We start from the raw sequence: 12501 nt of genomic DNA, 5'->3' as shown, positions 1-12501 counted from the left end.
GGTGAGTATGAATCAAGCTTTACGCCTGGGGCAACAACTATAATGCAAATCTCAGGATGTGTCAGAAGAAGCATTTGTCCTATTGTTGTGCTCCAATTCCCAGAGGTACTGATTGAGCTGGAAGTAAATTATGCCAGGCAACCAGAATCTGAGTCCACAGGATTAGGGCACAAGTATATTCTGAATATACTAAATAAATATACCTAGTACAATTTCTAAAAATGTTATTATATGACCAGATTCCCTTTTCTCTTTCATAAAAACCAACATGAAGTCTAAATCACTGAAATGCTTACATGAACTCCATAGTTGTCAACAATTTTCATCTATTAAAAACCAATAGCTCATCGATTGTAATAAATGACTTAGGGTTAAATTTTATTTTCATATGAATACAATTTGATCAAACTTTAAAAATGCTCTTTTCTAACTGATAAAAATCCATATTTTACAACCAAATAAGCTATGGCTATCACTTTTGTCTATGCAGCCCACCCCAAATATCAGTTTCCAATGACATGCCAACTGTGGATAAACATTAGGTGCCATCTTGTTGCTGATGCAAAGTACCAGGAATGGGTTAGCTTTTATAATGGAGATTTTATTTAGGGTAAAAGCTTACAGTTTCAAGGCTGTGACATGTCCAAATCAAAGCACCATCAGGGCTGTTTTCTCCCCAAAGCAGCTGCTGGTGATCCTGGCGTCCTGCCACATGGCCAGGATGGCGGCCGGTCTCTGCTGAGGTCCCTGCCTTCCCCTCCAGAATCTACCATCTCCCAGAGCTCAGCTGTGGGCAACTAAGCAAATGGCTTGTATCTTTCCTGGCCTCCTCTCTCAGTGTTAGTTGCTCTGCTTTCTTTCCAAATTCAGCTGTGGGCTGTGAGGCATATGGCTCATCTCTTCAGCCTTGAGCTGCTTGGTGAGCCCAGCCTCCTGGAGGCTTCTTGCTAGATTACCTTGAGTCCTTTTTTCACATGGCATCAAAAATGGCAGTTTCCTTTCTCTGTGTGTCTCTCTCTCTGTGTCCTTTTATATCAGCCCCAGCAAGAGGGTGGAGACTCAAGCTGGCTTGAGCCACTGACTAATCCAGTCAAAAGGGCTCCATGCCCATGGGAATGGATTAAGTAAAAAGCACCCTCTTTTTCTTTTTGGGACTTATAAAATAACCTCAAACTGACGTAGGTGCTTAATAGAAAATTATGTCACTTTCCCACCCCCAGTTGTTTTATCACTTAATGTTGGAGAAAAATGGTGCTCACTGGGACACGGAGACTGATATGACCACAGACAGAGAAAGAATTTATTGAGAAACTCTCCCAATGGAGTGGGGCTGAAGAACAGACTTCAGCCCACTCCTGGAAGGGGGAAATTGAATTTATACAGAGCTTTCCTAGGCGGGGAAATGATAGTCAGTGGGAGGGGGCTGAGGGTCCGAGTGAGGTGTAGGGACCAATGGGAAGCCCTAGAGGGGAAAATTTCCCCTGATATGGCTAGAGGGTAGTGGGTTAGGGAGTTATGGTTTCTTGGAATGCTGCAGGAGCAGATGTTTCTTTGATCTGTAGGGATCAAAGTGTTTCTTTATCTCCCTCTGATATGCAGGTAGGGAAGGTTTCCACTTCCCTTTACACCTGTCTTTACATGGATTCTTTGCTTAACCTGTGGGGAAGTGCCATACCCTTAGGCATTTAGGCTTATGGGGAGTGGGGTTAGCCTTTCCCCAGTGCATATCAGGAAAAACTGAGCTACAGCTTGTTAATTATTGCAACTCTAACACTCAAAGTCAGGTTTGTGAGATTTTCCAAGATACATGTAGTTAAACTTCACTCATTTCTAAAGCTATATTGTATTCCATTGTCTGTATACTCCATTTTTTAAATGCTTTCTTGTTTTGATAGTTTTCATTTATTACTTGTTTACCACCCAAAAGTAGCTATTCTTTTTTTTTTCTTGTCTTGTCATTCATCCGTACATGTGCCCCAGTGTCATTAATACTTACTCCCTAATAGATATGAATCATGGCTAGAGTTGACCCTCAAATTTTAAGTATATAAAAAGAGGGACCTGCTGCTGTGATCTGCTCTACAACTTACAATTAATGGTAGAGGCCAAGCTTATTCTGGAAACATTCAGTTCGCTCTAGTGTAAACCTACTTTGGGGAGATGAGAAAACTGAAGTCTGGAGAAGCAGAATGACTCTCCCACAATCCCTGTACTCAGTCTCCTGATGCCCAAACTGGCTCTTTTTGCACCACATCACAAAGAATTCTCATCACTCCCTCGAATGATTTTTATAGTGAATATCTACTAGTCATTTATTCACTTAGCCTAGGGAGGGGAAGAGAAGGGCAGAGAGAGAAAATTTCTAAAAACAAAACAATCCTATTAAGTTTGTTAAAAATATTTCAAGATTACCAAAAATCATCAAAGAATAATATTCTCATCATACATAAAATGATTGCCTGGACTTAGATAGCATTTCCAATACAGCATAAGCCCCCTCTTTGTTCCAATCTGATTGCATTCTCTTTATGCCCCTCCTACCTAAGGCAATTGCTACCCTGAATTCTGTGCAATCCTTCCCGTAATGACTCTAAGCTTTTACCATATACGTATAGATCCATTAGCAATGTGGAATGCCGGTTTTCGCATTTCTTTTTTAGCTCCATATAAATGATTTCATACCAGACGATCCTTTTTCAACTTGCTTATTTAATTCAATGTTGAATTAGATATTGAATTAAATTAAATAAATAGTGAAATTTTCCCTGATACATTTAGAACCAAGGTCATGAACATCAAGTTTTGTTGTTATCTCCCTTTGCAGCAAGCAACGTTTTCCCCCACTGCTGAGTGTTTAGCCTTCCCAAGGTCCCAGCTTTATGAATGTATTAAATGGATCTTAGCTCCTGTATTAGTCAGCCAAAGGGGTGCTGATACAAAATACCAGAAACAGGTTGGTTTCTATAAAGAGTATTTATTTGGGATAGGAGCTTACAGATACCAGGCCATAAAGCATAAGTTATTTCCTTCAACAAAGTCTATTTCCATGTATTGGAGCAAGATGGCTGGCAATGTTTGCCAGGGTTCCTTCCTTCCCAGATCTTGCTTCTCCCTGGGCTCAGGTCCTCTGTTTTCTCCAAAAAGACATCTGTAGACTATGAGGCTCTCTCTAGGCTTTGCCTCTCTCCACAAGGTCATCTGTAGACTATCAGGCAAACGGCTCTGTTCCTCTCCCCACAGTTTCTGCCATGTCTAAGGAGCCATCTCTAATCCTCTGTATTCTTTTCCAGGCTCAGGTCCTCTCTTCCCGGGGCTCCAGCTCAAGACTCCAGCATCAAACTCCAAATCAAAACTCCAACATCCAATGCCCTCAACTCTGTCCTTTGCCATGCCTTTTATCTGTGAGTCGCCACCCACCAAGGGCTGGGGACTTGATGCCCTAAGGGCGTGGCCCCATCAAAGCCCTAATCATAATTTAATCATGCCCAGGTACAGACCAGATTACAAACATAATCCAATATCTATTTTTGGAATTCATAAGTATGTCAAACTGCTACAGCTCCTACTACTCATTCTCAGTAGGTTCGAGGCTCCTGCTCCTCCAAGGCCTCTAAAACCCAAGTGCGTTGATTACCAAGATGACCAAATACCCCAAGGAAGCTGCAACTCAGAGACAGACTTACCTGGCAGGCTGCTAGTGGCCTCTTCATTTTTGTGCCTTGAGTATTGTCCTTCCTTTTTGAAAGGTTGGTTATTTGTTTAAATAGATAAATGTTATTTCTTATCCATAATTCAAGGGCATTTTGTTTATGATTCCCCTTCCCCCCAGATACGTAGTCCTTCATATCCAGAAAGTAAAATTTAGATATATTTTAAGTGTATAGACTCCAGGATTAAAATAACATATAGAGTATATTACCTTGGTTCTGTTTTGTTTTGTTTTTCTTGAAAAATATGAAAAAGGCAAAAAGTGAGGCAAGCCAAGGAATTAAAATCCATATTTCAAGATTGGACACAGAGGCCCAGGCAGATTAAGTCACAACCCCAAGAAGCATGGGTAATCAGTAATGAACAGTTGAAGGTATCCCTAGGGTCCAGGATCATGCATTCTAAGGGGAATTAATGAATGCGTGATACAAGAGAGGAGGAGGGAAGAAAGGATGTATGAGTTAGCAGTGATTGCGTAACAAACCACCCCCAACCCAGTGGCTGAAAAATAAGCAGCTATTTCGCATATAAGCCTACAAGTTGCCTGAGCAATTTTTCTGCCTGGCCAGGCTTGCTCAAGCATCCGTGGCCAGCTGATGGGGGACTGGGGGTCTAGCTGGCTGGTGGCTGGGGTGGCAGGGCAGCTGGCCCTATGTTTCCAGCAGGTGACTGAGAGAGGACAGAAGTTCCCAAAGCCTTCTGAGGACCTGTGCAGCCTCCGAACTGGCACGGCATCACTTTTATCCACACTCCATTGGCCAAAGCCAAGCAGAAAGCCAGCCCAGAGTCAAGGCCAGTCTTCCAGCTCGAACCTCAGATTTCACTCACAGATCTGCAATTTGGTCAGAGGTCAGTGAGGACAGCTCATCTCGAATGCACCAGATATCAGCTGGGGCCGCTCGCCTAGGACTGGAGGCTCCACCTCTGAGAGCGCCCCTGTGGCTGGCAAATTCCTCTCCGTGAGAGACTCTGCATGGAGCCGACTAGCATTCCCAAAGCCCGGCGGCTGGGTGCCAGGAGCTAGCATCCCCGGGGACGGGCAATGCCAGCTGCTGGTTTCTTAAGGCCCGGGCTGGAAACCCGTGCAGCGCCACTTCCATGTCTGACTTGGGTCAATCCAGATTCAAGGGGAGGGACCTAGTCCCCATCTCTAGAAGGAAGGCGTGTCAAAGAATTGGGGGGCTCTATCTTTAAATGGCCAGCCCTTGACTGGACGGTTTGCAATGTCACCTTGTAAGGAGCAGGAGTTCAAGGAGAGGTTGAGAGTTGCAGCTATTTTCCCTCTCACAGAGTGGAAAGGGATTGTTGGGGGGGTTTCTAATTCAGTATTACTTCCACTGCTTTTAGCTAAGCTAGTATTTATCTGCTTCAACCTTATGTTAGCTCTAACTTATCAAAAGGCAAATTTAGAACTCTACAGTTATTATTTAAATGGCTTGGAGGGTTTAAGATAGAAAGGCTTTAGAAAAGCCACCCTTTTATTTTAAAATAAGTGTTAGGACTTCAGCTCCCCTTGAAAGACGTGAAATCATGTTTTATTGATGGAATAACTATTAGGCAACACCAGGGCAGACAATCATCTTGCTCCATTTGACTGCACGAACACAGCCGTTTCTTGCACAGTAAAGATAGTGGCTATCTCAATGTGGTCAATGGGAAACCTGCCTTTCATATGAAGTCATTGATTAGAACATGGGGCAGGGAATTTTGTAAGCTGAGGCCACCCTGAATTTTCTTTAGTCTGTGTTCTCTGTACTTTATGGAGCACGATCAAAATGACCTGGACACCAAGTCAAGTAGAAATACCCATTGACTTTCCCCAACCCCATTCACAGCCACACACATTGGAGAAGGAAATTCTGAACCACAGAATTTTAGACCCCTAAATCCCTGTTTTCAGTGCCCAGGTAGCACCAGGACAGGGATACGACCTTCTGGAAGTCCTAAAAGTAAAATATCTGCAGCATTTGCTTAGTGTGGTTTGGTATGCCCAGTCCGTATTCTCCAAGCAAATATAACCTCTGGGGAACACTGAAGTGATAATAGCTATGATCCCCTGCTCATTCAGTTTGGACCAGGCTCTGTGTTATATGCTTTCCAAATGCTTTTAGTTAGGATTGTATTTGGCAACAAGTAACAGAGATCTTACATATAGTTGTTTTTAAAAAGTGAGCGTTTTAACTTTTTTTATGTACCAGTAAGCACAGTATATGGTAATCCATAATATAGCCAGGGATCTAGGCTCCTTTCGGTGTGACTATTCTTACTTTTCCATTTTAATGCCCATGTTTGTTGCCGTGATGTTGTAAGTTGGCTGTTTCACTTATGGAATGAAGCTACCACAATGATCTTCCTATTGTGGGTGTTGGGTAGTCGGTCGGGAGCTTGTCTGAGATTACAGACAACATAGAGGAATCACGGTCAAGAAATGGAGGGACATAAAATGGAGGCTGGTGGCTTTGATAACCTTGATCAAGCCAGTCCTGAAGACACTCTTAAAATATATCAATCCTTGGCCTCTGAAGTTACATGAATGAATAAATCCCTTTTTTAATAAATAGATTGGGATTGTGTTTCCTATCTTTGGAAGTGAAAGAGCCATAACTGACACAAAGCCATTTTTCATATGAGGAAAATGGGGACCTCCAACTCTATCTCAAAAAGCTTTCTTAATATATTTGGTGGGTTTTTTTGCATCCATGTAGTAAGAATTCACACAGTGAGTTTGGAAAGGGAGGAACTCCTGAAGTGAATTTGCGGAAAACTGCAAAAGCAGTATCTAGAGGGAAATAGATAGCCTCAAATGCTTATAATAGAAATAAAGAGATACCGAAAATAATCCAGGGCAAACTTTTAGAGAGAAAATAACTGAAAAAATCTAAATAAAGTAGGATACTGATGAGGAAAAATGCAGAAGTTAATGAAATACTGAGGTTTAAAAAATCACGATGGAAATTTAAGGTACTTAAAACTGATTTATAAGAAAAACACTTTCACAACTTTTGGGATGAAACAAAACTGATTCTTGAAAAAAAACTACATAGCTCTAAGTGTTTGCATTGGGAGGTAAAGGATGGAAATTAATTGGCTAGGCACCCAACTTAAAAATTTAGAATAAAATAAATAAAACAAACCCAAGAAAGTCAAAGGAAGAAGATAAAGCAAGAGTAGATGGAAAAACAGGATCAAAAAGACAAAAGTTGTTTTTTGTTGAAAAGACAACTAAGATGGATAAAATTCTGATAATATCTAGCAAGGAAAAAGGAAGTAGGAGAGAAAGTACAAATAAATAAGATTCAGAATTAAAAAGAGATTCATCAGAGATTAAAAAGAAAAGTAAAACAACACTGGCAACAATTCTTATGCTAAATAATTTGTCAAATTACATAAAATGGACAACTTTCTGGAAAAAATATAATTTGACAAAATTGATTCAAGAAGACATAGAGCCTAAACAGTGCTACAGCCATTAAGGAAATTTAACCAGCAATTAAAAATTAACCACAGGCAATTTCTTTTTTCCAGACAGTTTCTATTGCAAAGAACACATTTTTCCTAAATATAAAAATTCTTCCAGAGAATAGGTGAAGTGTTATTCCCAGCCTATTCTAAGAAGGAAAAATAATTTTCATACCAAAACTAGACAAGAACATTAAAATGACCTGCCTATTTTGTTCATAGAATATCTTTATGTCCACATTTGGGGAAGAATTTCTTAAATCATAAAATTCATAAACATAATGAAAGGATTGATAAATTCCACATTAAAATGAGTATCTATTCATCAAAATAAACAACATAAAGTGCATAAAGAAAAGCACAAAGTAGGAGAAAATATTTCAACACACATATGGCAAAGAATTAATATTAATTAGATAATGCAAATTAATTAAAAACAAACAAAAGTATTTTAAAATGGGCAAAAGACACGAATAGGCATTTTGAACAAAAGGAATTACAAATGACAAACACAAGGAAAGATGTTCAACTGCATTAGTAAGGAAGGAAATAAAAATTAAGACCATAAATAAGATACTGTTTAAAGAGACTGCATTTGCAAAAATTAAGAAATATGATAATACCATGTCCCAAAATATATGGCTCAGTGAAAACTCTCATGCATTATTGTTGGGAGGGTAAATATATTAGAGCAAATTTGAGCATTTGCATACCCTAAGACATTGCTATTCCTTTCCTCAGTGCATACCCTAGAAAAACTTTTGCAAATGTGCAGCAGAATACAGTTACTAGAATGCTTATAGCAGGATTGTAGCAAATATGGAAATAGCTAAACACTGAGCACAGCAAAAATGTCCCTCAATAGAATAAAAAAAATAAATTATGGAATGGTCACACCAGTGAGTATTTTACAGAAATAACAAATGAATCCACTCCAGCTATATATTACTACAGAAATGATCTTAGAAACATAATATTGAGAGAAAAAAGCAAAAACTAGAAGAATGCAGTGTATACTTTTAGATGCATGCAAAAGCAAGCAAACACACACATAACACCATTCATAGAAGCCATTGACAAACAAGCAAGCTCACATCCGGATGTGACAATAACATCTAAAAAGAAGAGAGTTATATAAACAAAATTCAAGATTGTGATTATCTGGGGTGGGCGAAGTGGCAAACACAGGGCATGTGGTAGCACATACAGGCAGTTTCAGTAGTGTTGATAATTTTCAAATGCTTGAAGTTAGGTGTGTGCACAGTGCAGGTGTTTAATATTATGCAAGTGATAGATTAATTAGTTTGTGTATATCAGTCATTATATAGTGCTCTAAAATTTTAAATGACAGATAAAAATGATCTGGAAGCTACTTATTGAAGCAAGGAAACATCAGTCTGCAACAAGGCTGGCTCCTGGACCAGGCAGTCTCTTCTACAATCCACACCAGAAAGACAGACGCCTCATTCTTTGCACCCTCCTTTAATTAAACACACCAGAATGAGACTGGAAAAGATGTTTAGCAAGCTAATCCACAGTACTCACCGCACCTGCTACTGTCATTATTGCTCAACACGGTACTGGAGACACTACAAGGATTGGAATAAGTAGGCATTGCTTGGAAATTATACAATTAGTTACATAAGAAATGTAAGAGAATTAACAAATCATTGGAATTAAAAGGAGATTTGATTAAAGCTTCTGAAAACAAGATCAAAGCACAAAAATCAATTGAGGGAAGCAGACTTGGCCCAGTGGTTAGGGCATCCGTCTACCACATGGAAGGTCTGCGGTTCAAACCCCGGGCCTCCTTGCCCCGTGTGGAGCTGGCCCATGCACAGTGCTGATGCGCGCAACGAGTGCCCCGCTACACAGGGGTGTCCCCTGCGTAGGGGAGCCCCATGTGCAGGGAGTGCACCCTGTAAGGAGAGCCGCCCAGTGCGAAAGAAAATGCAGCCTGCCCAAGAATGATGCCACAAGCACAGAAAGCTGACACAGCAAGATGATGCAACAAAAAGAAACAGATTCCCGTCCCGCTGATAACAACAGAAGCAGACAAAATGAAGAACATGCAGCAAATGGGCACAGAGAACAGATAACTGGGGTGGGGGTGGGAGGGAAGAGAAATAAATAAAAAATAAATCTTAAGAAAAAATCAATTGAGATCTACAACTACAATAATCAACTAGAAGAAGAGGTAAAAAGTAAGATAGTATTTATATATATGGCAACAACCAAATATATAACGTATCTAGAGATTAGCTTGACAAAGCATGCATAATGCAAACGTTTCTGTTAATTATACTAAAGAATTTTTTATAAAACACAAATAATTGAAAAATTATTTCATGGATGAAAAACTAAAATTTTAGAGGTGTAAAATACTAAGTGGGGTGGGGTTTTTGCGTGTTTTTCCCCAATGTTTTATTATGAATACTTCAAGCATAGAGCCATAATTGAAAGAATTTTACAGGAAACGCCCATACATTTCCCACATAGATGCTACATTAGCATTTTACTAGACTTGCACCCAACCATCCCTACCTACACATCAACCCATCTTAATTTTTGGATTCATTTCAAAATATATTGAAGACATCAGTGCACGTCCCCCTTGATATATTAGTATGCACATCAATGACTAGAAATATTGACTAGGTTCAGTATTTCTTTCTGATTTCATTCTTACATGAATTTTTAATTAGAGAAATTATAGGTCCTTTTCCTTTTGGGGTATGATTTGCAAATAAGAAAAAGCATAAATCTGAAATGTATATGCATTGAGGTTTGACAAATGCATATACCTATATAACCCGAACATTTATCAAGATATAGAACATGACCCAGTCAACCACTGCTCTGATTGTTTTCTACCATACACAAGTTATGCCTGTTCTAGATCTTTATATAAATGGAATCATACAATATGTACTCTTCTGTGTAAGGTTTCTTTCATTCAACAGCATGTCCTTGGAACTATTCACATTGTTGCCCATATTAGCAGTCCACTCCTTTGTATTGCTGAATAGCCACCCATTGTACAGCTGCACCACAGTTTGCTCATCCATTCTTCTTTTGCTGGGAACAACCTGGGTTGTTTCCAGTTTGGGGGTATGATGGCTAAAGATGAACATTCTTACATAAGTCTTCATGTGAACACATGTCTCATTTATTTTCAGTAAATACCTAGGAATATAATTGTTGTGTCATAGGGTTCAATGTGTATTTAGTTTTGTTTTTTTTTTAAGATTTATTTGCTTGAAATTTCTTTATTTATCCCCTCCCTCCCCGAGATAGTTCTCTCATCTGTCTGCTCATTATTTGCCCACCTTCTCCAGGAGGCACTGGGAACTGAACCTGGGACTTCCTCATGAGAAGCTAGTGCCCAAAGGCCTGAGCCATATCTGCTCCCCACAGGCTGCAGAGTCTGCTGGCTTGTGGCATCTGCTTGTGGCAGGGGTGGCGTCCAGCTCCTTGCAGTGGGGTGTGACATCTAGCTCATTGCAGCAGGGCGGCATCTGCTTGTCTTCTTTAGGAGGCACCAGGACACAAACCAGGGACCTCTCATGTGGTAGGTGGGTGTCCAGTTGGTTGAGCCACATCCACTTCCCTGTATTTAGTTTTTATAAGAAGCTGTCAGGTCATTTCCAAATGCTTACACCATTTTATACTTCCAAAAATTTGTGAGAATCCGTGTTGCTCCTTGTATTAGTCAGCCAAAGGGGTGCTGATGCCAAGTACCAGAAGTCTGTTGGCTTTTATAAAGGATATTTATTTGGGGTAGAAGCTTATAGCCACACGGCCCTGAAGAGTTCAACTCAAGGTACCGTAAGAGGAACTTTCTCACCCAAAGTCTGTTGCCACATGTTGGTGCAAGATGGCAAGCGACATCTATGAGGGTTCAGCCTTCCTTTTTCTCTTAAAGCTCTGAGGGTCCAGCTTCTTCTGATCTCAGCTGTAGGCTGGCATAAGGCTCCTGTCTCTTCCTGGGGCTCATTTCTTTCCGGGCTCAGCTGCTCTGGTCTCTTCACAGGGTCAGCTGTAGACTATCTGGCTCATCTCGCTTCACGGGGCCTCTGCTGTGTCTAATGAGCTATCTCTATTCCTGTGTTCTTCTGTGTCTGCTTCTCTGGGTATCTACTTCTGTCTTCTCCTTGAGTGAGTGTCCATATATATAGCCCACAAAGGGAGGGGTAGGGACTCAAACCAAGTTGTCCTAATGATGTTGTCAAAGCAAAGCCCTAATCTTAACATAATTTAATCAAATCATCTAAGTTGAATGCAGTATAATCAAAGGGTATCACACTCAGAGGAACAGACCAGTTTGCAAACATAATCAATTATCTTTTTAGGAATTCATAAATAATATTAAACTGCCACACTCCTTATCCTGCCAACATTTGTTCTGATCAGTTATCTTAATTTAGCCATTCTGGTTCGTTTGTAATGGTGTCTCATTTGAGTTTTCATTTGCAATTCTCCGATGAATAATTACGTTGAGTACTTTTTGTCATTCAGCATCTTTTTTCAGGGAAGTGTCTGTTCAAGGTTTTGCCCATAAGATTGTTGTCTTGTATTACTGAATTGTAGGCATTCTTTATATATTCTGGATATCAATTCTTTGTTAGAGATCAATGTTGTGAATATTTTCTCCCAATCTGCAGCTCACACATTCATTTTCTTTTTGGCATTTTTTATGAGCAGAAGGTTTTTTAAGATTTGATTTTAGCTTTTACATTTTGTTCTATGGTCCATTTTGGATTAGTTTTTCACTCAGTAGTATTTTTGCAGGAGCTTGGCAAAGTGAGTCTTATTTTATGAGAAAGGACAAGTCCACAAAAATTTTAGCAAATAAGTACAAAGATGGGAGATTTACTCTAGCAGCAAGCAAGATATATTAGAAAATCATATTATTCCTTCCTCAGGCCTACATAACCACTAATCTAATTTCATCTTGATAAATTGATTTATATTTATATTTTATATAATGAAATCATACAATATGTAGTACTCTGTATCTGGTCTCCTTCATTTAGTATAATGGTTTTTTGTCTTTTTTTTTTTGTCTGATATTAAAATTTTAGGGGTGTAGAGTCTTTCTTTTTGGAGTAATGAAATTGTTCTAAAATTTTTGAGTTGATGAATGTACAACATTGTGATTATACTAAAACCCATTGAATAATACTTTGGATAGATCATATGGTATGTGATATATCTCAATAAAACTGCTTAATAAACAAATAAACAATTGTGCAAGAATAGCCAGAAATAGCAGGGAAAACAGAGAGATTGAGACATGAGGAATTTTCTTGTTTTTTTGTTTGTCTGTTTTTT

Source organism: Dasypus novemcinctus, chromosome 31 (genome assembly GCF_030445035.2).
Source record: "Dasypus novemcinctus isolate mDasNov1 chromosome 31, mDasNov1.1.hap2, whole genome shotgun sequence".
NCBI lineage: Eukaryota > Metazoa > Chordata > Mammalia > Cingulata > Dasypodidae > Dasypus > Dasypus novemcinctus.
The sequence above is the reverse complement of the archived record's forward strand: the minus strand, read 5'-3'. Positions refer to the sequence as shown.